Source organism: Anopheles marshallii, chromosome 2, assembly GCF_943734725.1.
Source record: "Anopheles marshallii chromosome 2, idAnoMarsDA_429_01, whole genome shotgun sequence".
In the NCBI taxonomy this organism is placed as follows: domain Eukaryota; kingdom Metazoa; phylum Arthropoda; class Insecta; order Diptera; family Culicidae; genus Anopheles; species Anopheles marshallii.
Window position 1 is genome coordinate 41653731 of NC_071326.1, and position 27105 is coordinate 41680835.

The window sequence follows — 27105 nt, forward strand, 5'->3', positions numbered from 1 at the left end:
TGCTGCATTTGCTGGTGGCACGATGTCTTCGCCAAACGATGTGCAAAATTCCGTACACTTGAGCTGAACGTTGACAGAGCTCAAGTGCACCTGAGTACCAGGTCCAGGCAGGAACGTTTCACCCGAGTGTATTAAACGTTTCGCCTGTACCAAAATGCAAGCAGTGAGATCAAATCTCATAAAATGGTCCGAAAACGTTGTCACGGCAAAATTGAGCAACAGAAATTGAAGGAAAGGATGAGTATGAAAAAGGAAGCAAATAAAAAAACCAACCATCCAACCGTCGGAGTCTTGTTGGACGCTTTCGTCAGTCATGTTTTCTTTGCGAGTACGTTGCAACCTAGTTGCAGCAAGTGGGTGACTGTCATAGATGTTATCGTGATGGCAGGAAGGGAAAAGTGTGGGCCAGCTTGTGTGAGCAGTATCTTGCAAAACAGCAGCTCCATATTCCCATAATTTTGAGACACTGCATTGAGGCGAGTGAGCTGGCTTCTTTTGAAGCTACCGGGTGGTCCTGCAGTCGGTCGGCTTTCCGTGTGTCGTCGGTTCAATTTTGCGTCATGTCAAATGAATTGCCGTTTGGTTTCTGGTAGGACGTGTCCGTACGTGAGTCCGTTGGAAATGGTTGCCCTGTCGGTGTGCTTAGGTAGACACAACCGTACAAAACGTCCCACGAGTGTAATTACGCAGTGTTTCCTGGGTGACAGGCATTTCTGTGGATTTCTGTAGCCCGTCCACGTGTCCCCGTGCACACCCTTATCGACATCATCTGGTACGGAAGGAAATGAGCAGCGAAATATATGAAGCGTGAGCAAGCAAGTGCGTCCACATCAAGGAGAGCTTTCGTTGGTAATGGGGTACGCTGTAGCAGTTGATAGAATCTTGTTCGTATCGCATGCTTTTGCAAGGCGTAATGGGTTTGCATTCAAATTTGGTGTAGAACATTTTTCTTAAAGTAAGTGAAAAAATTTCCGGCACGCATGAAGTTTCACTACATTACTTGTTTCATTTAAAAAAGGAATAAAATGCACTGGAAAATATTGCATGGCTAACGATTCGGAGGAGAAAGCAAAACAAACAACCACCTTTGTTTTAAATTGAATTGATATGGCAAGTGAAAGGGGTATGTAATTTGTATAGTAATGTTGTAGATTGCTTTTTGCATACATTTAGGAGACTTATATTTTTAATGATCAATAATTCAATGAAGAAAGTAAACATTTAGCCAGCCAAATGTCAACCTAATTCTCTTTTGTTTTCCCATAATTGACTGATTAATTTGTTGGTAAAACACACCTTTACTTTGATCATTTCATAAGCGCCGATAAATGCTGCCACTTTTGTGCAAAAGAAACGATTATGCTTATGATGGTAGCGGCGCCGGTCCAAACGGACCGGACCAAAATCCCATCCGGGCCAATCCCCCGTAGCAAGGACTGAATATCCGGCTACGTGGTAAAATAAGGCCGTTTAAACGAAAAGAAAAATTATTATACTTCGGTTGGCAGCGTACAGCTAAAACAATATTGTATGTTAGCTTGAGATAAGTTCTAGCTTTGTTTGGAAACATTGTATACAGTCGTTCTCGGGTGTATAGTGAATGTGATGTGTATGAAAAGCTTGTGCAGTTATGCGCAATCGTATGCGATTCATCACAATGTGAAAGTAAGGAAGGAAAAATGTGAATCAGAATAATTATTATGTGGACGAGAAAGCATCGCCCTACGTCACACAGTACGCCAACACAGTAAAATGGGAGGTGAAAGCTTTTGTAAAGAAGAACTGTGGTCATTTACGCCAACCTAACTGGCTGTTAGAAGTGACTATTTGCAGTCAGACAAATGCTGAACCTAAATATGTAGCGAGTTTACATTTTTATTTCACCATAGCTTCACCATGCATTTGTTCGTTTTCGTTTAGGCACAAAGCTTCAATTCATGAGCACGGCAGCATATTCTTTTCCATCTGCCTAACACCCACACTGCACGAATGCTTGTACTTCGTCGCTAATCCTATCGCAACGACCTTAGCGAAGCGTTCGACTACACTGGACGCGTTGAATGTGTTTTCCACCGAATGTGAAAGCAACAAGGAGATGAATGGGATGTTTCTGCTTCCGCTTGACTTCTCATTGTGATGCCATCCTCGCTCCAACGCTGGAGGACTGCCGAATGCTGGCCACAGAAAAAGCCACCCTAATGGATGTTATTTATTTACACAAAATACCATGAATTTTAAAATGAAAAATGCCTTTTTCCCGGGTCCGAGCCGGTGGGAGCCGGTCGTTATTTTATTCAACCTCATTTTGAAGGCTGATTATTTTCGCAAATGCATAGAAGCGGGGAATGCAAACGAGTGCAGGTGATGCCCGGTGTGGGCATTACCACACAATTTCATCGTTGCATCGTTGGGCAGTGCGAACCGGGGACCGTCGGTCCGTTGCGATGTGCTTTGCACACGGGGTTTGGTTGAAGGATTTTTTTTTGGCTGCTGTGTGTCCTCATGCCATACTCCAGCACGAACAATTATCAAGAAGGTACCGTTCCCGAAAGGAGGCTGAGCAGAATAGGTGGTACTGCTTAATCACCTCAAATTTGAACAATCTCAAATCTTTTGATACCGGCATGGACGGTGCCGGTTTTGCATCAAGCATGAATAAGTGGCAACGCCGTTGCGTTCGGTGTTGCAGGTATTTCGAATCGGGATAAAGTAGGATAAGTGTTGCTGGTTGGTGGTGTGATGTTGAAACAAATCTGCCGGATCTGGATGGTTGTTTCCTGGTTAGCAAGCGCATCATCACCGTGTTGCATCGTGGTGCGCCGTCAGGATGGGACAGAATCCAACACGAGCAACGCCGAGCTCAGCCGACCGTGATCCGTTTTGAGTGGGTGTGAAGCCGGTGCTTTTATGCTCTCTACACCCCAAATCGCCATAATCGCCACTTGTTGTGCAAAAAGGGTTTTACCTTTCATTACCGGGTTTCGTTTCAATGGGCACGGGAGGTGAAAAGTTCTCACGGTTTTGCGGGCCGAGATTTCTTGCCATCATCCATTATACCGGTACTGCAGCCAATGCTGGCGGTGAGCTCGGATCCGTTTGGTTGCCGAAATGCAATATCATCGGTTAGCCGGAACCGGATGCATTACGTTTCCTGGCGCAAGGTGAATTTGAATGGGCGGATTAGGAGAAAATGAACGTTTGCACCGAATGAAGTGCTATTGTTGTTTGTGATTTTAATTTAAAACCTTCAAACAATTGCCCATTTGCGATTTGGAGTGTGAGAATGATACGTTTACTGGTTGAAAAGGGAGATTCATGGAAATTAGAGAAATGCATACAAAATTGCAATATAAAAAAAACTATGAATTTAAGCATGGACCCGACAATTCATCGCGCCTAAAGTTATGCAAAACGCACGGCAAAACCATTCATTATTTTGAATTCATCACCTTCCCTTTCGTTTAGGCACTCGAACTACCAGGCTATTTATTTTTACTCTGTATGATTCGTTTTACAGCTACAACTTTAACTAGTTCTTCGAAAACGAATAATAATTATACACCAGTAAATACACATATTAGCTCTATTGTTTAAACTATCGCTAGTAGTAGCCTTGCTAAAACTGTGAAAAACCATACCTCCATGAATTTCAACGATTGAACAACGTAACATTAATCATTCTTTTAAAAAGTAAAGGTATGAGCATGATAAGGATATGAGCAAGTATAAAAGTCCTTGTACTCGTTTAGCATTTTGAAGTAACAGGTCCTAGTAAAATGGTTTGTTAGTGGAATATTCCAATCTAATGTGAGATAAACGGCAAGACGCATGAGCGTGTACCGTAGAATGATGATTAAGGATCCATCAGAGAACAATGTACCGGTTGGTTTGGAGAGAAATAATTGGACTAATGGGCCAACGAAGGTACGTTCAGCTGAACCATTTCCCAGCACTGCCACTGCTAGAAGTGCATCGCTAGCCATCGTTCGGCACACGGCTGCCTATTTCATTCTCATTTTCCTTCATCAACATGAAACGGTTCGCTTAAGGATGCGGCACTAACCGTGCTAGCAGGACTAGTTTTTCCATTAATTTTCATCTTACTAGTTACTAAACTGCCTCGTCTAGATCTGCTAGGCTTGGTGAAGGAATGCTTTGGGAGCCGATTTATGTTGCGGTTCGCATCGTGGTATAAAATTCGCACGTACGTCTAGTGCTCCATCCGTAGTTGGAGGCATTTTTTGTCAGCTGCTACTGCTGCTTCCGCTGTTCCTCGTGTTATGTTACCTATGTGTCCTTCTTGCAAGCCAAATATAGAAACGCATACATACACACACATATGCTGACGAAAAACTGCGGCGGTAATTAGGACCGCTGGGATGCGCTTCTGTCATCGTCGGGCCCGTACCCATAGGGCAAAAGATACACTTTAACCGCTTCCATAATTCCGGAACTAATCCATCAGCGGCAGTAAAGCCTCCCTTCGTTGCTGTACGGCTGATGCGCTACAGTACTGGATGGGAAAAGGAAGCTGTATGGGAGATAATTTATGATGAGTGTGCGAGTGAGTGGAACACACATGTGCCGGCAGTACATTCGGTAAGCCGCGTGAACCTGTGCTCTAGCGGGCATGTTGTGATGAAGCAGGTCGCGGTTTTGGCCGGATGTTCTCTAGCGAAAGCAACCGAAAAAAGTGTACCGACAAACACATATTTGAAAAAAAGCATCCCACACTGATGCTGCTGTCATAAAATGAAATTTATGGTACGCATCAGCTGAAACACTCTTGACAGAGTGGTGCCGAGGTTCTCATGCCCTCCCATTACCTGCTGGTGTCCTGCAAAGGGTACTGGGTGTGAATATGCAAGCGAGTAGATCAGACCACATGCTTCAACGATGAACAGGAAGAGTACAGGGCTTGCGAAAAAAAAAATCCCTGAGGTAATCGGACGTGGGACCTAGGCATGGCTAGCTGTGGAGCAGCAAAATTCACTGCGATAAATTTTGATTATATCACACGACTACAACACAAGCTTATTTGCCAACTACACACTGACCGGAGCAGAGGGTAATTCTAGTGCTCCGCCACGGAAGGCCTCAAGTGTTCGGAGGAATTGTTTGTTTTACCGGAAACATTTTTCCTCTTTGTATCGGTTAGAATGCGGGTTAAAACAATAAAAAAAGAGTCCCACACGATGATGCGTCCGTCAAAGTTGTTCTGGCCAGTTTTTGCATGATCTATTACGTTGGTTATAGAATCTGTCGGCATAATGTGACCATCGGATCATCCGCTGCAATGCAATGGGCATCGTAGTGTATCGTCGCAAACATCGAATACATCCATCAGCGACCGATACTTTTCTGTTCTGACATAGCGCAGAGTGTTGAGGAGTATCCGGTTCCGTAGTGAGTCCATAATTCATGCCTAATAGCCTCCAGGTTCAGCAATGTCAGGTCGCTTGTGATCGTTGATGCAGTTGGGCAGGACCATCATCAAAGGGCTTAACTTTAAGCTTCTTATGAAATATATAATAAAACTAATTTTACCGATACTTTTCCACTGCCTGGTCGATATCTGGTGATATTATTTATTTAATAATTTTAAGACTATTTTTATCGTAGGAATATTGCGTGGAGACGCATGGTTGCTAGTTAATTGTAATTGATGGAGACGCATGGTTCCTCATGGATTTTAGATGGTGGAGGCGCCTTGTAGTTTATTGATTGATTTGCAGACTGAAAATAAATCTATTTTGAGTGAAATTTATAACTATATTTATAATATTGATTTCAAACAAAAGGATTTTTCGCTGAAAATATCGCAAGTATATAAACAAAAAAAAAAGTATGGTGGATGCATATGCTGTTTGCATGCATCATTTTAATTACAAAATAATCCATTTAGCAGAAATAATTAATTTTCTCCGAAAGATGCTGTACGGAAACTGAAACAGCGTTTTCATGCCAAAGTTCGTCCCTTGTTTATGAATATACTGTCTCAAAACGTATGTGCTGGTTTCCGCACAATTTGGTTGAATGCTTTGAATTGAAGTTCACTGTGGTTGTTTGAAGCAAACATGATCCAATCCAATCGGAACAATAGCCCTATAAGCATAGGAACAATCCTCCGAAATGGTATCAAACCATCGTTCCACGCTCGTAGATGATGCAACGGACGATGTAGCGCGCGAACAATTGTCGCGATTGTTTGCGTATTGCGTACTTTGCCCCACAAGATAAGATGGATCCAATTTACCTTCGACAGTGGAAAACAAATATACGTGGCTGCTGCGTGCGTGGTAGATGGAAATCTTTACAAAAGGCACATTTGCCACACGGTGTTGTAATGGAAAATGTTGTTTGCTGCAGCCATGGAGTCAACAGCCGTCGTATCCCACACCCATGCAGCAGTCGAACCGGGCGCAAGATGTATGGGCGAAATAAATCATTTTATTATTGTGCCGTCTTTGACCCCGGGACTGGCTGCCTCATAACCCGTGGGTCATATGTTTCATCAGCCTCGGTTGACAAATAGCCGTCGGCCGGACGATGCTGTGAAGGACGGAGACATAACGAGGTCTGAGCGATCGTGAGTCTCTCGTAGCAACCGTGCCTATTAACCGGTGCGCTCTTTCGGGGAGTATGGGTAAGTCGTTTGGTCGCCCTCGGTTTGTAGGATGTTTCGGAAGCGATGGTAGACGTTGCATGATTTATGTACGTCCGGAAGGTACGCGTTGGTATGGGGGAAGTTACCTTCAAAAGCCATAGTCTTTCGGTCGGAGAAGAACTTGGTGCCTTTCCAATAGAGCTGAAAGGCCTCGAGGATGGTTTTGTGACGTGCTTTTGCCAGCGCAAAAGCTTAAACTTGGTTTGTGCAGAATGATTGAGAGAATTCCCAGAATGCACTGCATGGCGTAGTTTCCCACATAGTGCGTAGAAAGCTCTTACGTTTCCATTCTTATAACCGGAGGAAACGGTTCCGCCCGCAATAAAGTGAAATAAAGATTGTAACTGTCTGTTCGTAAGCTACCGCCTACCGTTGACATGGTGCCAAGGATCAAGAATAGGGCATGCTTTCCGTGCACGTCGTCAGGCTAGGCTAAACCTCTTCTAAACCCTTATTGCTTGTTGATACATTATCGTTATTGGTCGGTGTTGTTTTCGTGTTTCATAACGACCCTGGGCCTTTGATTATTTTGCAGCTCCGAGGCAATGGCAATCAGCATGTGGGTTGGTGTGTTGACACATGGGAGCAAGAGAGCCACGGGTACCGGCGCGTTGCCCCATGCACACGGGTTGTTTATCTGTTTTGTTGCACTGCCACAAAGCCTCCCGTCAGCTCGGCTAAGCTGCAGCTATTTCTGCCCGTTCACGAAGTTCCAGGGATCATCTATGTTTGTGAGTTGAGCAATCAAAATTTCATCCGGGTAGCTGTATCGGTACTATTTGCTAGCATGGGAGAATTGAAGCTGCAAGTAGTTTAAAATATGTAAATTACTGCACGGCACAATACCGTCAGCATTGGGTGCAAACATTGGAAGCTTTCAAACTGATTAGTACGAAGGAATGTTATAGATGATTGTTTTGCATGAGTCTGTCGTCTGGATGTCGAAAGCATCAATGGGAAACGATATCTGCATGGTTGCGTATCTTTGGTTAGAGTCGTATTTGAAGAACCTTTGTAAACGTTGGTTCCTATTGATAAGTTGTATTTTCAGCTCGCCAAGGTTTCCTGTCATGTCAACATAGTGGCAGGAATCTAATTATGTTCTAGGAGGCTTTTGGCGATTGGTCGGATTGGAAAATAATTAATGATCAACCTGTGATGTATCGACTGTGAAGTTTTATAGCTGGCTCATCGGCTTTCACGTGGTGTATTTAGTACAGCTTTTCAAAGTAGTGTGTTGAAGTGTAGAAGAATTCTTTTCAAAAATAAATTTTCTTTTTACAATCAGATTGCCCACATTATGGCTAGAGACACAATGTGAAGCAATTCCAGAAATCCAGAAGAAAACAATTTATTTACAACGGTACTAGTTAATATTAAATTTTTTACCCACGGATGAGCAACAAGCGTTGGTATCAGATTGCCCCTAGAGTAATACCTGGCTTGATACTATTAATCAACAAGTGTTTTCTTTCTACGATCACGCAGACTAGCATTACGTAAATCATCATCGTTATGCAAATAGCGAAACGTAATGTTTTTAATCGTGGCCATGTAGGACAGTCGGGGTCAAAAACGTCCCGTGGGTATTATTAGTTTGAGGCTCGAGCAGAAGATGCAATCCGAATGAAAAAAGAATAACATTCACGAAAACATCCCCGCCATCACACAATGAACAAATGGCGGTGTCTAAAATGCAGCAAAACGGAACGTAACCATCACCATTTCGGCGTCCAGCTTACGACCGAAAGTATTATGATAATGATGATGATAGCAGCAATAACCATGATAATAACGAAGCTAATATAAAATTCAATCGAATGGAACCCAGCGCAACAATAACTCGGCATCAAAAATTTAACATTTCATTTGATAGTACCACACGGCGCCACTTCGCTGCACCACAGTTTGCGTGGAATGCAGTTGGCGAATTGCATTTGTATTGCAGTTGGCCACTGCCACACACCCACACTATCTAGCCGCCCCATCATTTGGCGGGTGGGAAATGAACCAAGCGCATATGAGTGCACTTGGTCCGGGGGGCTGCAATGGTGCAGCGGTGAAACGGGACCGCTGGGTGGAAGGTTTTTGGGCGCTCCCGAAGTGCTCGTAAAGCTAATGAATGTTTACGGCCCTTTGCTAGTGCTGGCAAGTTATGCAAACCCGGCGTGAGATGCGAGGATCATGTTGAACGGGAGCTGGAAAACTACATTAATTATTTTCTGCACTGGAAAGTGCCAGCATACAACGGGTGCCCGTGTGCTGGTTGGCCATGCTTTTCCACGTTTGGTGTATGGTTCTTTATTGTTCGGGGCGTGTAGGTCTCTGCGGTGAATACAATGGGACAGGAACAATAATTTAAATTTTACGCTTCAATCAATTGCTGGGGTTCTGATTTTTACTCTTTGTCTGGCAGTTCGTATACTTTGTGCAGGATTAGAGCCGAAATTTATTGAATAGACCGCGCCGGCTCACAAATAAGAACGATATTTACCTAAGCTCAACGGTGTTACGGGGGAAAAATTGTCTGCCAGCTAAAGTGCAATGCTTGCGGTCTCTAGCCGTGTGCGGTAATTGCAGTTGGACTACATTTCTCGGAATTAAATATCTACTTCCACACTGGTCATCCGGAAGGAAATGTATCTGTGCGCGATATGAAAGTCAAGGCAGCTGCACTGTTCATTGCTGCCATCTGTTGCCTGTTAAGCTCGTTCTGACGCTTTGCGATAGTACCATTTAATTGTAAGCGTGCAAGCGTTGAACAGCGAAACGGTAGCACTTGGACGTACGATGGCGCTGTACACTTTAGCATCCCGTGGAGTACAAATACAGTAATTGATTTCATCCGGTAAAACTCACAGCAGTATGGTTGTCAAAACACACCGAACGGAGGACACTATCGTTGGATAGTAGGGCAACGTTTGGGACGATGTTTTTAAAACTTGACCCCTGCCGCTGTCTCATCCGACAGACTGCATCGTTTCATTTACATTTATGACCACGGAAGGCACTGCATCGATGGCGAGCAGAAACGAAACTGCCTGGTAGAGTAAGATAACTTTTCAAGTACCAGGTACCAGGCCACTGTGCGATAAGGATCGATTAGAACGGAATTCGCCAAATTAATCCGCCGCATATGGGGTTACGAGCCCACGTTGGGATTTGCGCTTTGCCGTGTTTTACTTGGGCTCCCTTGGTTGCTCCAATTGTGCCCAGGAGTGATAAAGGATATGGCCGACTTTTACATTGCACATCGTATGCCTGCGGTCGGATCGGCAATGCAAGTGGACAAATTTGTCCCAGTGCACGATAACTTTATCCTTTACGCTTGTTTGCCTTAGCTGCAGTAGGGTTACAGAGTTTATGGCATAGGGCATTTGAATGGGTCCTTGGCCAGATAATAATAAATGTATGGATTTTGGAAGACTCCATGCAATGAGTGTGGTGCATCGCGTTTGATAGGTTTTGCATAAGTATGGGCTACTGGAAAATAAGTTAAAAATAATTTTTTATGATAAAATTTTTTTTCCATTCAAGCTTAAAAAGATATTTGGGTTTTTAGGTTTATAGCATAATTTCAGGCGAATTAATTCAAAGTAATAGTGTAATAGTCAATTTTTTGTTGCTACGTTTAAGGAACTAGTACCTGAATCAGGAATAGTATTTATACATGTTTTTAATAAGATCTTTTTTAATAAAGAATGTCATTATTCATTTATTACTATAAATGCTGTACTATAAAAACAGAACTAAAGTTGCTGAAGAAACGAGCATAGAAGTGCACGGTTTCTATGCGATATTATCAAAAAGTTTGTTGTAATAATACCTGCACCATTATATCCAAGTACGTGTGATTTAGTTTTCCGATCTACCCGCAAAGAAACAACGTACCCGTGGCAAAAGTTGCCTTCCCTGCACTGTATGCATAGTTTGCTGCATTTAATAAAATCAGAATCAGCCGAAAGAAAGAAAAAAGAAATACACAATGCCACACAAGCCCACACGCCCACCGTGTGGTTAAGGTGCGGTTTAGTGCAAAAGAATACAATTTAAATTAAAAGTTTACCATAATCCCACTTTTCAATTTAATGTTTTATAATAATAGTAATCAAAAGTTTCTAGCAGGGCGCAACGCGAATCTCCGTACCGGCGTATACTTAACCGAGAGCACCTCGAACGCAACAGCGCCGTGAAAAGAGGCGCTTTTTTTTCTTTGTCCAGATAAAAGTCAGCTGAGAGATAAGAGCACTTTTCCCATCCGGCTACAACGGCGCCGCGGTCGTTAGTGGAGTATAAGTCACATGATAGTGGTTGCCGTGTTTCTGCGTTAGCTGGCACAATTTTTGTTTGTCCTTTACAATCAAGCGACCCTGCAAGCCTGTGCCGCGGAAAGGATTGAGTGAGTTTTCGTTTCAGTTTGTTTCCCTTCTCGTGCACCTTTTATCCAGTGCGAAGCTGTAGCGCTTGTGCTGGCACTGCCATGGAAGAAAGCGTGCAATGAAAGGTACACTCTTTTGTTCAAGTTTGGCTTACATTCTGCAAAAGCTCTCGCTCGGGCTCGCTCGAAGTAAATAAGAAGTGGTAAAGTTTCTCCCATTTGGTGCAGCGTTGGATTTTAACCTAAGCTAATCATGATGAAACTGGAAATAGTTACCTGTTAGGGTGAAGTGAGGGGGTTGGAGTACACATTGGAGAGATAACTGGAGTGTTGCTGAGTCAGGTTGTAAGTGTCTATGTTGCGGGCAAAACAGAAAGAACAAGTCTAAATAATGCTGTACGATAATAAACCTATTACTAAGGAGTAGCATTTCAAAGATCACCGAGTGACAGAGGAAAATGTTTCGAAATTAGCTAAATAATGTAAATTTTCGAGATTCTAATTAATTTATTTGCTTGCGCACAATGCGCTCATTGTCAATTATTATGATAAAGTATGTGTCCGAATCTGAACTTTAAATACTACGTGTCCGACCTAGCTGAATCAAGTAACCAAAATAATGTTTTACGAGATTTACGGCCATGGTTTCCTAAAATTTATAAAATGTCTATCTAATCGCTTGTTTCGGTTGTTTAATTCGCCTTTTCCAGCGCAATTTGCAGAAAGGATTGCATACACTTTGGCGTTATTCCTGTAAGAATATAATTGATAGACGGTATTTGGAAGATTTCGTGTGTCTTGTTATTACAAATGAGATATTTATTCAATTCCTGCAAAAGAAACTTCATAAAGCGTCAATCATTAGAGGCAATTAATTTAAAACGGTGCAGTATCTCACGCTTCGCGCTTTCTCTCGCACTAATAAACTCATCATGGTCCGCGCATTAATTAAGCGACACGCATTAAGAAATTAGAAATCGGACACCAGTGTCAGATTTTCGGTGACGAAAAGACAGCAACGGTAACGTTCCGACGAGCATTTTAATTTTGTGATGAATTACCATACTTAGGCGAACGACTGAGAAACTGTGAGATTGGTAGTGTAATAAAGCAGGGACAGTACAATCTACAAATCGCTGTCGAAACGGTACCTTACGTTGATTTAGGACTCATCATTTTGCTGTCCTATCGAGGTGACAGAGTGTTCCGTGCGTTATTAAAGTGTCGGCGGGTGGACAAAAAGGTGACGCAACAAAAAAACAAAAGATCGTTGGGAAAAATATAAACTACCACCCCCCGAGCCAGAAGCTAACGTTATGGCCGGCCAGATTTAAGTGAAGGTGAGACCTGGACCAGCTGGTCCCGGTGCTCATTTTTCATTTTATTTCATAGCCCCTTGCATACACCTCCAAAAACACACATAAGCGGTTTGAAGAGGAATCGGTAGCATCATCATCATTGAGGTGGTGGTGGGGCATTCCGTTAGGATGTCCGGGTGGAACTGAGCGCCACTGTTCCCTGTAGGCTCACACGATGATTAATGAGCGGTGTTGAGTAAAAAGGAAAACACTACCATGCAGAGGCCACACACACACACGCGCACCACGGAAGGTGACCTCAATGTAAAGACAAAGAACGTACCGTAAATCCGTGTGGTTGTACATGATGGTGTACCATTAGCATCCGTTGAGTAGCCATGGCGAAGTACATAAAAAAATGTACCTAGCAACCGGCGAGGCCACGACAGTGGTGCAAATTTGTTGCATATTTACCACAACGCGCTGGTCTTCATCAGCATTTGTCTCGATCCTCGCTTGGACGTTAGCCTTCTTCTTGGGAGTATCTTGACGGACTGGGCCGGGAAGCAGTCCGGTGCTCATCGTACTGTCTCGCAGTCTCATTTCCCTTACTTCCCGTCACGGGTTTGAAACATGAACCAAAAAAAGATGGATGAGTTGGGTAGCAAATTTATTTCATTAACAGCAAACACTCACACCCTGCCACGCTCGAAAGACAACCGAGTGGATGGGAGTCAACTAATAGAAAACCGGGAAAGGCCAGGGAGACCCAGAAGGTAGAGATATTGTTCAATTCTTCATAGTTCGCTTCCCGGGCCAGAGTTTCGGTCTTCGGCGGATCTGGATCATTTCCCGACCCTTATTTGTTGCTGTTGCCGGCGAGCTGCAGGCTGAGCAGCGGAAAGAATGGCCGCACTGTCCAATTGTGCTTTCATTTGCATGCAACTACGGAGCGCGCGGACAAATTCATTCCAAAAACCGACCGACTGGGTGCAATGATGAAGAGCTATTACGATGTCCGTGGCTTTACCGATCCTGTTTCGTCTTGTGCTGCTGAACCTGGTTCCCCCTCTAACGACCGCTTTCTCGCATTGGATCGGAAGTTTCTTGTCTGCTTTTCTAGTGTTGTCCTCTGGGTTTTTTTCCCTTTCTTCTGGTTCTGTTGTTGTTGTTTCTGTTTTGTTTTCGGTTAATTATTTTCCCTCCCCAAGTCACGGGGCTTCCCCATTTTTCCTGCTGGTATCATTTGAATGTTCGCTTCGCGCTTTCCTTGTTTTATGCCCTTTTTTTGCACATTTCTGTTTGTACCATTTGTGCTCAATTTGCTTTACACGCTGCTCACTTCGTTACGGGTGAGCGCTGCGATGGAGGTTCGTGTGCTTTTTTTTGTTGTTGTTGCTTGGTTGCCTGCCCTTTCCCCACTAAGACACCGGAATTACGATGCTAACAAGCGTAAGAAAATTGTTGTCATTAATTTGCTTCGAAAACAATTCGAAAAGTTTGCGCAAAGGCGTAACGCGAGATAGGTGGTGTAATGGTGGTGCGGATGTAAAACTGGTGATGGAACCATTTGCAGTATGTGAAAAATGAGGAGAAAATTAGTCCAAAGTTTGCAAGGTGGCACGGGGCCGCAGAATGTTTTTAATCATTCCGTTCGAGTAGCTTAAGCGCTGAAGGAAAGAGGGCATTTAAAAGTAAATTAAAGAGCAGCGTTTCATGTGAACTGCGTGAAATTAATTGAGAGAACAGTGGGAAGATTTATTTGCTGCCTGCATGCAGTAGAGTTTGGCGTTAGTACTATTAGTTGTTGCAAGAACACATTGTAATGGATTGTTGTGGCTTTAATGTAGTTTGTAGCATACATTTCGAATATTTTGTTAGCAGTAAAAAAGGAATGGATAGTAGGACGGTAAACTAATAAACGAAACTACGGATGCTATAACAAATATATTGGATCACAGCGACATTTTCGCCCACAAAGTTAAAGTTCTAGAAGGTCCATAGCGTTCATTCGTTTGGTGAACTGGGGATAATATAAGATAAATCTATTGAGTAGACGGCGGTTTGTGCCATACAGAGATTCAGTTGATTGAGTGAAAAGATGATTTTAGTAATGGGAACGGAGACGTTACAAGAAAGCAATCGAAAAATGAAAAATATTCTGCACTTCAAGTAGTTTAGGCGTTTTGTGTTGCAGGTTGCATAACTTCAGGAAACTTGAAACAACATTGTCCGGAATCGTACTCTAAGCCATTTTTTTTTAATATGCGATTATTCGATTATTTTCCTAATCAAAGCAGCTGACCTTACAATCAACAAATGTCACACAAACAAAATGTCAACAAGTGTCAAAACAAAAAAAATTACTTTCTGGTCTGAACTTGGTAAGGCCATGTTTCCCGTGTGCGAAAAATATAAACAATTTTTTATTAACTAATATAGCTGAAAAAGGATTATTTTAATAAACAGACTTATACATGATTTCAAATGAATTGAAAATAAAATTAAACTTCTAAACTTTAATCAATATTTTCTCAAATTGTAGTTTCACGAAAAATGATCCTTTGTGTCATTCTTTATGTCAAAATGCCTTCACGAATATTTACTTAATGCTACATCCCGGTACCTGAACTACTTGACCGATACAGACTAATAGCTTAAGCTTTCTAACTTACAGGATGATCTGCCCCATTATTGGAAAACTAAACGCAGCATGTTATCCAATAGTTATTATTCAACACAGTTCAGCATGATTTGCATCTCGTAATAGAATAATTGGTAATCAAATGATTAACTAAATTTAAAAAAGTAATAAAGTCAAAAAATTAATTCGATGCGTACCAAAAGTGGGGGGATGCATGAACATGCGACATGCTGTTTGGTTTCCTCATTAATGTGATAGATCGAATGCCATCAATTGCTATCCACAAATGGACGTATCAAAACATTCGAACATTATTGCATCATTTCGAACAGGTACATTGTAAGCGGTTTCCCGAAAAGCGTCTGCCTCGCTTTCATCTAACCTACCGTGGGCGTACAGTTCCAATATGCGTGTATATGCGTGGAGCTTACCGTACGTGTTACCGATTGGCCAGAGGCAGCAATTTAGAAACTACTAATTATCGCTACTAACCCGTGCGCAATATCGCGATCGGCGAAAGCAAACAAACCCCCAAAGTTCGAGCCGCTACTCGATGGGGGAAAGTTATAATTAATGGTTACAATGTGCACGGTCGCTTCGGCTGGCAGGAAATGCACGACGATCGGTGGGGTTTGGTGGAGGCGGATGTGATGGGTCGCCATATTATCCTGCAGCTGTTTGCGAGCTTTGCAGCTCGGTTGCAGCTAATTAGCTAGTGTTAAGTTTACACTCCAGTGGTTGAGTTCGGGAAATTGGTGCTTAGTCGCATGGTGACCAAGAGTGAAAAGTTCCACCAAAAGGAAGGCACTATAGTGAACCACTTTGGAAATGATTTATGAAACACACGATGTAGCGTGTTCTGTATGGAGTAGATGCATATAATGTAAACATCTTTCATATCGTTTAAATAGTTTGTTTGCAGCTTAATTTGTTTCCTTTGCTACGCAATCATTGCAATAGAATTATTAATAATCTGTTGTTTATTTGCTGCAACATCATCTTGTTGCACTAATTGGTTTATAAAGAAGTCGGCTTAAAGTTGGCAATCGGTAGTTTCGAGTGGTTTGTTTTGACATAATGAGTAGTAAACATTTTAATGATCAATAATCATCTAGATGCTGTTGCACAGAGCTAGAAAGAAGTCATGAAATTTTGAGTTGTGTATTTTAGCTGTTTGTGAAGGTTTTGAGCTTATGAGGGTCTACATTTAATGGAATTTCAATAGGTAAATTACACATTCTGCAAATAAAATAGATGAACTATTCGGTAGTGAGTTCAAAACGAACTAGATGTAAATGTTATGTAAATGGACAATCGAATAAACAGCAACCCGCAAGAATAAGAGCTTTTGAATTTGAGAAGGATTTGATGCTATGTGATGTTGTGACACTTACCAACAAACAGTCAAAACGCTAGAAAAACGAAATTAACGCTCTTTTTCTCTGTTCTACGAAAATACAAAACAGTAACAATGGCTGGTTAAAGTTCCAAGCTTAGCAGTAAATACAACACAATACTAATTATTACACCAACCTTCGTTTCCTTGCTACACACTTCAGTTCCAGCTTTGCGTGCTAGGCAAAACGTTTAATATCGAAGTATCGTAAATTTGTTTCACTATTATCGAACATTGCAGTCTCGTTGCAGACTGCGTAACTTAAGTGTGGTGATGAAGTTAAAACTTGAAATTCCTTACCTTCTTGTCCACTTTTACTGGTGGCGGCTGCGACCTCCGCCAGCCAGCAACGGGCGCTCGTATCAGATTCTCACGGTACTTTGCGCAAGCGGCATTTTATTGTCGCATTACGTTGGGCTTTATGGTCGGCATACTTCGGTGCCGTAAGTCTACCAGCACTGGGTCTGACCAAAAACAAATTGTGTAAAAGCAAAGCCCTGCTCCATAGACTGCGAGCAAGTTTTCCCGGGGGACCGTAGGAAATTTACTAAACGTCGCCAAAATGTGTTGCCGTAGGTGTACCGGGTTACGGTGCCGTTTCCTTATGCGTTGCGTAGAATGAAAGAAAGTGGGAACAACGGCGCACACCATTTGCAATTAAAAACGTCAATAAGCATAAAAATCTCTATCGTCTGGTCGGTGCCAGGACGAGAAAAGGAAAATTGGATTACGTAAATTTTATCGACTTCTAGATTGACCATACCTTTTAATGGCGTCGAGTCACACCTACTTTACCTCGGGTGGGTATTCGGACCAGCAAGTGAAAGAATGCGACGGTTAGTGGTCGGTCGCTGTTCGGCCATCGTCTTCGGCCGGGTAGCAGCCGTGTTTAGGATTTACCGTGTGCCTGCCGTACCGCCAGCGTCGTCTACCATAATGCGGAAGCATCGACCTAAAGGTTGGCCTAAAGTGTCAGTTACCGACCTCAGGTACAGCTGCTTTCCTTAAAAAGTCGTAATTTTGCCCGCGTTTTAGCCTTTCCCCTTCCACGTTATTTGCAGCAATGGTTGGGTTTATCCTGTCCGGCCTGTTCGGTTGATGGGTTTTTGCCACAGCCACGCTTCCAAATTGTTCCGCGAAGTGTGGGAGGAAATGTGGGGGACACAGCGCACAGAAGTGGTACGTAAATTTGCAACAACTCTTTCGGCGGTAGCATCCAAACCACCTTGTCCGCACCATCCAAAACGATTGCATGAGGTAGTCAGGCCTGGACTGATGCGTCCATAAAATGAAGGAAATTCCTCCATTCGTTACACTTAAACGAAATAACAAAATTTAATATTTTATTAAATACCCGTTTCTCGCCGACTACGACAGTTTTACGATTCGGAACGACATAAAAGCGGACGATTTCGCGTACAGTTGAAGGGGTTGCGGTACAGTTGTTTTGTATGTGTATGTGTGTGTGTGTGGGCAGGGTTTTTTCTTCCTTTGATGCCTTTTGCTTACCTTAAATCGTTTCACTTGCTGGTGAATTTTAAGCACGTTATTATGGCTACCGGAAACGTAAGATTCGCCTTCAAGTTTATCTCTTTCGTTCCAGTGCCATTCGGTGGCAGAAGGGTGGATTTAAATCAACCGGGAAAAAGGGAAAGTATCTCAAGAATGAAGCGCAAAAAAGCGAGTAATGTTGTTAATGTTAAGAAGAGACACAATAACGAAAAAACAAAAAATACTGTCCGACAAAAGAAGCAAACATTGCAGGGTGAGCTGGCAAGTGAAGCACCTGCTACAAGCGGTTTAAAGAAATTGTTGTCATTTTTTACCTGTTGGTACGTCCCGGGGACTTGGAAAGTGAGGAATTTCGCTTTATTCATGGGCGATAGCGATGAGAGTAAGCGATTTTGTCTCTCAGAAATGTCGCCTTACGTTATGTGGCAGAAATTGTTACGGATACTGTTGAACGTAAACATACTTTCACAGAGTTTGCGGTAAGTATTTTAATGAAAATAAGTAATGAAAGTAGATTTATTTAGTGATAATTTTGAATTTACTTTTTGAGGATTGATTTGCAGTGATATTCTGTGCTGATTTTACATTTCTTTTGAAATCTCTCTTTTGTTACTTCATTCGGAATGTACAATAGTTTGAAAAAAAAGAGTCCTTTTGATTGTTTTATCAATGTTGTACACTTTTAGGCTCAAGTATACCCAATATGTTACAAATATAGAGTTTATGCGCCAGTATAGTGAACTGAATATCATTATTTTTTATTTATCTGTAGAATGACCAGATTGTTTATCCTAGAAATGATTATGCATGATGTCATAATTTAGGATCTTTGCATAGTGCTCAACGTAACTAGACGTGCTTCTGGTTTTGCAATTTCCTTAAAATTTTAAGTAGACAGATAATGCAACGTATAAATGACTAATTCGAACTAAAATTTTACGCCTTTTTGTGTAGTTTTCATATTTTTCCAACCATTTTTGCTTATCGATCGATAGTTAAATTTGATTGCGAAATCTTTTATTTTGATTTTAATTTAAATTTTCCCGAAAGTTGTATTAAAACGCACAACAAATGTCTTGGCAATTGTGATTGTGAAAACGTGAACAAAACTTTGCAAATTAAATAACCACACCAACACAACTGCTTCCTTTTCGGTACGATGTATAATCAAGCTGATTTGTGTTTAATCGATTTGTAATCAACCCACCCATTGGGGACGATCGAACGGAATGGAAAGCCACTGAACGGTTATATTGCTCCACTCAAAAAGCCGTGAACAATTGCACCCGGGACCGAAGCGAGCAGTATCGAGAAAGAAAATCAACCGATTTGCGAACCATCTGCGTATAGACCATTAGTCCTTTTATAGGCCAGTTGTCCTTTTCTGTGCCCATCGAAGGACGTTGCCTTATTTTCCAGTTCAGCAAGTACGTTAACGAGCAGATCGAGGAGCCCGTTTTGTTTTGGGCATATAACGCTGTTTAGGTTTTTCTTGATGAACCAAACATTCCGTTTCGTTGCAGTATTAAACCATTTTGGCTTGAAATTTGTTTGTGAAGGAAAAGCGGCAGAAAGCATTGTTTATTATTCGCGACCGGTCAATCCATCGGTTATGCTGGCTCTGAAGCCGATTAGCATTTGATCGGCCCGATTAGTGGCTGATTAGTATGGAATGCAGCGGCGCGTTTGGACTTATTGAATCACACGGCAACACAGCTGTGCCATTTGGCGCATCAAATTGGTTGCAAATGAGATGATACAGCGTACAAGTGTATGCTTTTAGCGTGTGCGCTTGTGAGTGAGCTTTTTATGCCGGAAAACATGTTGATTTGATTTCCTACCTCATTCCGGGGAACAATTTTGTGTTAATGCCTATTAAATTTGAGGTTGTTTTTATCCGCTTGAAGGTAGACAATTGACAGCAGGATATGCACTCACATGATGTGGAAGTACTGGATGGAAGAATCATGCGCTTCTCTTCCTCGCTCTCCGTGCTGAACCCTTCGTAGTAGGAATTATATAATTTAGCGTATTGCAGAACCTCCTACCGTACTGGCGCTCGCGGGGAGTAAATTAAATTCACATCCTTTTATATGAAACCATGCGTAAACAGTAACCGTGCGCACCGTGTGTAGCGGGTTGTCGGTTGATGTAATTAGTGAGCATTTTCTCTCCCGTAAGCTAAGAAGCCCACCCACCCGTAAACAGCCACCCGTTGGAAAAGATGGATTGAATTTGCTTTTCTAATTAACAGCTTACAAAACATTTTCATTATTCATTCTTTCTAATGTGTGTAATGTTGGCTGTGGGTTTTGGACTTTGCGCAAACACGATACCACTGCGGGATGGGATGTTATGGTAGAGCATGAACGAGCTGGGAGTATTTCTTTCGCACTCAGTTATTGCACGCGTTATGAGAGTAACGGAAAGGGCAATGAAGAGGTAGCATCGAAGCGCTACTCGAGAAGCTGCTGGATAGCTGATGGAGTTTGACATCGTGCATGGGAAAACGATGAGTGCATAATAGGACATGCGGGTAGCATGTAAAATAGGGAGATGGTTTTTACACGAGCTGGTACGTTAGTGTAAAGACATCAGCATCACGAGCATTTTCCCTTTTTCCCAGCAGCAAGCCAAGCTGCTTAATGGGTCTGCGAAGAGCAATGCGAATCTTACAGAAGCTTACAGAAAAAGAAAGACTTGAAGAAGTCTTTTGAAAAGTGTAGAATGTACTCATCATCAAAAAAAAAAAAAGTTCACCAAACTCCACCTGGCAGATGGTGGCTGTGTTAGTGAGTGCGCGCGAAAATAACCCGGAACGCCCCCGGGTAGACACAGTTGGGAAAATATTAAAATCTAATTTGTTAATAATTAATCACAGCATCTTAACGAGCAAATTAAATCACTCAATAAACTTCAAAACCTACTCTCAGGCTGTTCCGTGCGGATGCTGCTGCTGCTACTGCTTGTGTCAGCTGCTTTCCACTTCATCTAAGAAATAAGGGTTGTCGGATAATGAGGATGGGACACGGGACACGGAAATGGGACGACGGGCAGGAGGTAGCCACCGACGCCATCTTACCATTCCCAAGAGGGGTTTTCCGAGCGCATCGTTTCTTTTGCCTATTTTCTCCCGGGTCGGGTTGGGCGAAGCGAGCTGTTGATAGTATTAATTAAAAATGTATGAAGCGTTTTCCATTTGCTGCATGTGAAGCCGTGGCACGCACGACAGCTCTGGGCAGTTTTCGTTGAATGGATGAAGACAGCGTAACGTTCGTGTATGGGGGTTATGTTACCCGTGTACATGTGAGCTTTCGCTTCATTAGTGCAGGTGAAGATGGTCAAGTGCTGAGAATGAGCATCGGTCGTGAAGAAGCGTTAAGGCACTGGTTTGCAGTGGCTAACGTCACGTGAAACCGGATAGTTGGAAAACATATGTTGGATTCACGATGAGTAACCCAGCTGACAGGTTGTGCTTGAGGTTGTGACAAAGCAGCTTTTAACAAGGTTAGAGTGGTACGTTTTAAATTTCTCAATATAGTGTTATAGTATGAACCCGCAGCCTGAAGGTATGCAATGCCTGAACAATTTATTCCCGTTAAAAAAATCATGTATTTGAGTATACATTATTAACACAACATAAAGATCTACGAGATGGCATATTGGTAGGTATAGTGAGATGTTCCGATTTATCTGCATCATATTTATTTGTATTGAACATCAGCTGTCTCAAATGCTTCATCTGTCACCATATATTTGAATGCATCTTTAAAGCAATCGCTTTAGACAAGGTTTATTTAGAACTAAACCACCACCGTAGACTTTGCGTGCGATTTGAGCAAACTTGGTGATGCATCGGATAGCTTCTTACTCTGCCACACTTTCACATATTTTCACTCTCAGCATCTTAGCGGGGAAGCGTTAGAATGAAACGTTAATGGTCCACTTGCAATATGCCTTCGAGCGGCAAGCACTTCTTCCCACCGAGGTGCTGAACAGGCAGGCTCGAGCACGTACGTACAGAGCGCTGAGAACTTTTGCTTTTGCTGAAGCTATTGTCGGTGAGTGGTCGTGTGGCTCCGGTTTGCCAGCACCTTGACTGCTCCTTTAAGTGCTCCTGTACATCGGGAGCTGGTAGCACCGGGTCCGAAAGGGGGAGGGGACAGGGAACGTGTGTACGTTATTATGGATTTTTGCTTGCGAGTGTGTATGCTGTGGTCGTTTTCAGTGATTGTGTGCCGCAAGCATGAAGTCTGCTGATGGGAGTCTCGACTTTAGAGCTGTGCGCCATCGGTATGCAGCACACAACTGGTCTGCAGGAAAGGCATGGTATGTGGCCGACGCTGGAAGCCATATTGCGAAGATTGAGTTATCGAAGTGACTCGGGCTCGGCCACCACACCCGTCTGCTTGGGCTGATGAAATCTGTTTTGCCGCTTTGAGACCATAGTGGGAACGAGATTTATTTTTATGGTTTTTATCAAGATGGTTGATTATTAAGTGCTTGCAAGATGGTTTTCTTTATCCTCATCTCATCCATCGTGTGTAGAAATCGTACGGCTGCGGTTACGGGATTTAGTGGCAGACAGGTACATGCATCTTTGCTCCAAGCGCTTACGGGTGGTTTGGTTGATGTTTTCGGTGAAGCTGTTTGAGTTATTGGATGGGTTTGCCAGTTTGTGCACCATGTTTTGCTGATCGGCCGGTTAGAAAAGACGATAAATCTCTCCATTGGAGAATGATGGTTCATCAGTACATCAAAGAGGAAGCGAGGAAATGGTGCTTGATGCGATACTTAGCGATAAGACACATGCTGTAAAATCAATTAAGCTGAACTAGTTCTTCAGTGATTGATAATAATAATACAGCAATGATCATCTTCATGAGCACAGTAAGATAGTAAGGGGTTCATCAAATATCACGTGACGAAAAAAGGACAACTCTTGACTCCCTTCCTCCGTATTGTAACATACGTAACTGATGTAAGGATCCATTAGCAATTTTGGTCCAGTTACCCAGTACCAATACATGACTGTGTCAGGATTAGGAACGCGACTTAGTGAGTAACAGTGCTGTAAGTCATTCTTTCAAGTGATTGTCTTCGCCAAAATTGTCAAATTTACTCACTTACTCAAGACAATATCCATCATGTAAAAGCTTTTTTTTCACTGTTAATTGATCTTCCGATGGATCCATGGATCCTCTTTGCCCTTGGTATTCATCTTTACTGTCTGATGTGTTTTACGGTAGCCATCGAGAGGCCGGGCTATTTTTCTTTTTGACACTGTACCTGTTTTCAACAGCGAAAAGACATTATATATACCATATCAGACAAACAAAAAATATTCCCTGATGTTCCCGATGTTTAGTGCGGAGCTGACAGTAAGAACAGGCCATCGAGTTACACATTAACTCATCACATTAACATCTGTTACACATTAACTTATACACTATTACTATATTACCTGTGTACAACAGAACAGATGATAGGTAGACTCAACCCTAGCAGGCGTGGTATGTTGTAACCATGCCAACGAACCGCATGTAGAAAAGCGATCAGATTATTAAACAATTCGTAGGTTTCTTAAAAGTCAAAGTAACAGTAGAAAGATTTCGAAAATCAGACTAAAAGGCAACGATCGCAACGATAGAATGGTGCGACGGTCGTCGCGAGAAATCAGTAAAAGGAGCAAGCGTAGGGTAAGCTCGGTCTAACCTTGAAGGTACCGCATTTTTTTAAACCTTTTCGATGTTGTTATACGATTAATTACATTTTAGTATAATAAGGAAAACTTAAAGCGTCAACGAGTTGATAGCAACAAAGCGGATGAATAAGTTCCTGGTATGACACATTATTTTTAGATAGTACAAAGAACCAAAACTTCTGAACTAAAACAAATATGATTGAATAATTTTAGTTGATTATATGGCCTTTGACCGTCATAGTGGAAAAAAATGGTGATTATTATTTTTAGTTATTTAAATCAAACAAACACAATTGACATGAAATTTTCAGCTACGAGATAAGATATTTTTTTGATGAATAAATTTTAAAAATATACCGCATAACTTCCGGAGCATTACTTGACGAAGAAATGCTGAGCTAGGAAAGGTTGACCACATCTAGCAATCTTCTTTCGAAATGGATTGTTTAATTTAATATGTATGATACTTAGTCAACGCATCTTTTTGTATTTTTCGCCGTTCCTGAGTATTACAACTGAAATTTGTGAGTGTTTTGAAGTCCCAGAAAAGAAATTCCATTCTTTATTAATTATTTACAAACTGGTTCGCAGCGAGTGCAAGATCTTACCGCTAGAACTCTTTTCACGGTTGTTTGAAACTGTCCCAAACAAGTTTACTTCCTTGCTAATGGGATAAGGATACGAAGAAGGACACTTCCTACCTGTCGAAAGCATGATAGTTTCGTTCTATTTGCTAAAGTCTCCCCATCAGCGGGGTCGAAAGTTTTCCACCGAATACGACCGTCATTAAATATTAAAAAAGGTTTGTCCACTGGTTCCGGTATGCGCGCTGCTCTCTTTGTTGGTCAGTTGGTTTTACCCTTCTGCTGTCTAAGACGCATCGCCGTTTACCTGCGCCATCGGAGTTGGGGAAAATTCGATTGGAGCCAAAGGGCCAACACGCAAAGCATCTGAAATCGAAACGAGATGTTCTCGTTTTATACCTTTTTATTGGCCAACGGAACGTGCCTTGGGGATGCTAGTCTCGCACTTGCAATATTCTTCGAGAACCCAAGTAAACGGTTTGCTGAGAAGGCAGCATGAGGCGTAGTAATAAAATAAAAACTGTGTCGCCATGAAATGATGCATCGATACGGAAAAACTCAGATACATGCTGCAGACTGTCGGTCTGGTGTTCGCTTTTTTGGACAGTTTTACCGATCGTTCTGCCCGTTTACTACACCGCTTCCGGTAGCCGAGTACGAAGGGGACAGAATTCCTTCATAAATTCTTTATGACACGTGTCAAACGAGGCGATAAATAACTTCCACCGGAGCGGGAGAATATTGCGATATGAGATGGGTGACACCAGCCATACCCCTTCCGTCGGTACCGGAGAGTGCCGCTCGGTGCTCGGGTTGGTTGTGATGAACGGGCGGAGGACCCGTTTTGCTGCAGCGCACGACAGTTCGTTCCTTCATCGATCTTCCCAGCCGAGCTGAGTTGACTGTGGAATAGTGTCTCCTGCAGGGATGGTTGGGAAATAACTCTGGGAAATATCGCAGTTTGAAGCTGGTGCTTTCATAACTCAAACCGAGCATGGTATATGCATCTCACATTCGAGCTGGGCAGGTTGTTGTTGGGTGACGAAATTTAATACTTTTATTTCGCCTCACCCGAAGCCATTGGGAGGCAACCGTACGCGAACCATCTGCATCGATGCAGGTGAAAATTTATATCATAAATTGAAATTCGTGCCATCTCGAATGGTGCTTCAAATATGTCTGGAGAGGTTGATAGTATGATGTTTAGTTTATTGAAATACTATCAACATTCCTTGCGCTGAGGGAATCACCACTGACCGACCGAGGTGGAACCTTGGCTAGGTCCGAACTACGTACGGATCTTGCCTTCGGGAATATTTCCGAGCCACAGTATTATGCACAGAGAACATTGGAGTTAAATATTTAATGAACGTTTCAAATTTATTGTCCTCTAGCTGTAGACAGCGTAGAATCTGCCTGGGTCAAAATATTGTGAGGCGAACTGGGAGTCACGTCGCTTGGAAGTGGAACACTCGAGATGCTATTTCAACACAAAAACGAGCAATAAAAAAGAAATGTTCTTAATGCAGTGCATTGCAAACTACACCCAAGAAGTGTGTACACATGCAAAATATTCACTCTCCTGCACTGGCCTCTTGTAATCGTTGATCGCAATCGTTCGCAGAAAGCATGGAGCACACCCGTACGACCGGGTACACCATTGACCACAAATTCTCATCTACTATCAATAGAGTTCCAGACCAAGCGGGTCTCCACCGGCCAGAGGTTCCGCTTCCTTTCGGAGTTGGACAGATTTTCAAAGAACACGTGGCCCGAGATTAGATGGGAATGACATTACACAATGTGAAGAATTTTCGTCCATGCTAGTCGCTGGGTGTTCTGAAAGGCTGTATCGGACCAGACTGGCAAGACAGACCGTACAAGCATAACCTCCGACTACGGGGGCCAACGGTCAAGCGCTGAGGTGTGGCCCCGATGGTGGGAACAAGAAAAGAAGATTGCTATTGGGTTTTCATGTTTGTGGTTTACTTTGTTGTTGTAACCGTTTTGCAAGACGAGACAAACCTGGGAACCGAGAAACGTTCCAACGGGAGGTTACAGTTTTTGTCATTGAAAAAGCACACACAAACACATGCAAATATTCACACACACACACACACCTACCCGCTGTTCCATAGCCGTCAGATGAATGTGACTGACTTTCACTTGTGCACGGTTCACAATTTGCCCGAGGCCGGCCCGTTGTTGGGTAAGGTAAATCAAGATGCTCAATTTATTATGCCATTAACCGAAATGGACCATGCTGCTAGTAAACCGATGAATGTTTGAATTGAAATCGGTTGATTAAGCTAATGCATTCGAAACAAAGGGGGCGTGTAATAAGGGAATATTTTTTTAGTTTGTTGAATGATGTAACAACGCCAGAAGTAGAATGGAAAAAAATGTTGTTTGGGTTCTTTTAAAGTAATGTTTGAGTCCGTAAAGATGTTTTCTAAATTATCAATAGAGAAACAGTTGAGTATAAACATTTTTATATAGAGCTTTAATGTACGGAAGTAATAATACACTGCATACATCTTTGGTCTTCTTAAGTTCGGTCATTTGTGATAGGTTTTGTTGTTAATGCGCCTGAATTTACGCTAAGAAAATTAAACGATTGTAGTTTTATTGGATGTCTTTTTTATTACAGCAAAAAGCGAGTAAGTCATTATGAGTATCATGTGTTTTAAATGCTGGGATGCGGTGTAAAAATGAAACTATCCGCTTACTTATTTTATGATGTGAAAAGCTGGCTAACAATTAAGATTTGCATACTTTATGGCGTAAGAAACCGTTGACTAAGGTTCAGCGGAGTAAATCAAAAAATGAAAAATGCTTTATTATACCACAATATTTCACTGTTTATCATCACATTGGCTTGCGTTCGGTTTTTTGTATTTATTAATACCATAAAAGATTAAA